Below are 3084 nucleotides of genomic sequence, written 5' to 3' on the forward strand. Positions count from 1 at the left end.
GGATTTCATGCCGCACACAAATTTTTTAAATTCATTTAATTATAATCTTACGCTGCAATTTTTCGACGATTTGTTAATAGATGTATTGGGTGGTGTATTTGAGAGAATTCAAACCTATTTTACGGTCCGCCGTCACGTGTATTACTGATCTAATCTCGAATTCTCCTTAACAAGCCCCAGGTTTTCATAGCGACTTTAAAGCAGTCAAAAGAATGTTTTCTTTTTAAACAGTGCGCGGATATTCAAATAGACCTAAAACACAATACAATGCTTTAAATACGCAATAGTGTAATTTGCTTATAATCTTTGCGAAGAGCAAAATTCATTCTGCCATGAAAGGAACCTTTCAAACTTGCCAATGGCTACGGATCTCGAAAGCCAAGTGACTTACCCCAGGAAGTGAGTTGTTGCCTTATCGTGCACTGCATATCTGTGTTTGCATTTGTTGCCTGAACTGAAGATTTAACACGAGATGGTATCATCTTAAACACAGGCTAGAATGCAATCATATCCGCCGGGTACTTAGACATTGTCATTAGAATTTGTCGCCGATTGTTTGCATTGGTTGTCCTAGAACTGAAGGGAAGATTCACAATGGTATCATCATAAAGAGAGGCTGAAATAGAATCGTAACCTCCGGGAACCTAGACATTGTCATTAGAATTTGTCGCTGATTGTTTGGATTGTTTGGAAGTGAATATGCCTTGGCCTTGTTAAACACATTGTTATTATAATTTATCGCTGGTATAAGACTTTACATCATATACAGTTCGATGTATTTCTAGCAATCGTTCGTTGTTTTTCCCGGACCAGGATATTGCCAGGGTTTTATTTTCCACACGTCTTACAATGTTTCACATTATTCGTCTGTTCAAAGCTTCATTGGTCTTCGCTATCCTCGTCACATTTGGTTTTCTATTTACCGACATCTTTGAATGTAGATATAGGAAAAACGATCTTGGAAGTTTGGTTTATGGGTGTAGCCATGGCGACGTCAAGATGAAAGATCAAGTAGCTCAGACGTCATTCAAATGGAATGTGGCCAATAGTGATATGAAGCGGCTTGCGCCTAGGCCGAGGGTGACTGTACGGAGTGACGAAACCTATAAGAGAAATGCTAACATCGAACTTTCGGTGGTAGACGTCACCGGACATGGTGAGAGAGGCACAGGGATCAAAGCACACAACAATGCTAACGTACCAAAAGGATCGCCTGCGAAGAGCCTTGAGCATCCCAGTCCCAGACAAGACTTCTCTTACTCTAGGGCCAGTAGAGCTGACTCTCCTGGCTTAGATGCTGATAGCATCACGAGAATCAACGGCTCACGCCTTATTAATGTAGTAAAGCCTCGGAGATCGCTCACAAAGAGTGGTAAAAATCACAATCGACGCGCCCCCGGTCCAAGTGTTATGGTCAACCGGGTTGAGCTTCCAAATTCAAAACTTAGTGGTGCAGTAGGAGCGAGTGGTTCTACTTCACGGTTAATCGGAACCAGCAATAACTCGCCCCCTGATTGGCCATTATGTAAAGACAATCCTCACCGGAACACACTACGCGACCTTCTTGCTTCCTGGCATTTACTGGCCGCGAAACACAAAATCCGGTACTTCATCACTTCCGGTTCCTTACTTGGGTACTATCGCAACAGGGATATAATACCGTATGACTCCGATGTGGATGTGTATGTTGACGTTGATTCGTATTCTACGCTAAGGAGCATTGCTTCACCCAGAGATTTCAAGTTTAAAACCGCAGATTCCAAAACTAGGCTTGTAGTGCAGATGGATTACTGGGGTACTCCTATGGATTCTAGAATTCGAACTTCATGCGATGGAAGAACGGTTGATCGCGGGTCGGTCGACCCATGTTCGTTTCAGGATCCTATGGCGCGGTTGATACGAAGAGGGAGATATGTTGATATTTTTGCTTATTTTACCACGAATGGAGTTGTTAATACAACCCCCACCCCCATGTATTACGACCCTACCACAAAAAAGTATTTCAAACCCGAGGACTTCTTCCCCATCAAGCCTTGCACCTTTATTGGCACCCCAACGTATTGTCCCCGTAACGCGGAAACTATGCTGAAGACGATGTATGGAGAACACTTTGCAACGCCCTACAAGATTTGTAAGAACGGCCTTTGGGTAAAGCGTGGGAATTAATTCCCTATAAACCTTCTAAGAACTTTCCGTATCGTATCTGAAACAAAATGTTTCGAATAATGATAACGTCAACTTATTAATAAGTGACTTGGGTTTTATATCAGTTTATTAATAGTTCTTAAGCCCTGGTCAAACAAAACGCAAATTATAACAAGTATCAAATCTTGCACAAGCTTGCGCTTCGTTTGGCCAGGGCTTTTGAGGCCCGTAGCACAATTTGACGGGACGGTCCGCTCTAATAAAGGAGAATTGATTGAATGGTGCGGTTAATGAGTAAACGCCCCCCCTCCCTACACCGCTCAAAATTCTGGCACAGGCCTGTTTTAGTAAAAGTCGCTAGCAACTGTAAACAAGCGGAAGATGTATCTTCGAGTCAATCCTTGAAAAATGGCGCGCAGTAAATATGAGAATCAGCAAGTAACCCGCTTTTCAAAAATCCGAAAATATCCTTATTTTTTAATATTAGACAAATCGGATGAAAAGTTTCATGGCAATTGACGTCGCTCGCCTCCTTTTCACGTCGTTGAGAACGTTGTTAGAAGGGTCGAGAACGCCGCGCTCGCAAATCCAACGTCCGCGGCGTTCTACGTTTATTCGTTTAAGGGTATTAAACTACGAGTGATAGATCTTTGAAACTTTATTTTCATGACGGTTTATATTCTCCAAGCAATTAGAAGAATGTCGGTAAATATCAGTCTTGTTCTTGGTCTGTTGCCAGGGCGTCCTTTGCAAGAGTAAATCGAATCAGTTGAATCAAATAAACTATATGCTCCTAGTAACGTCAACATTCTTATTTAATCTACTTATCTTAGAAACTACAACTGTTGGTAATTACCAATTGTTTCCCAGAGCTGTTGTTTGGCTCACTAGTATAGTGGCAGGTTTTTTAATCGACAGCTGTTTTAAATAGTACCTATA

This window comes from Nematostella vectensis, chromosome 11 (assembly GCF_932526225.1).
Source record: "Nematostella vectensis chromosome 11, jaNemVect1.1, whole genome shotgun sequence".
Taxonomy (NCBI): Eukaryota; Metazoa; Cnidaria; class Anthozoa; order Actiniaria; family Edwardsiidae; genus Nematostella; species Nematostella vectensis.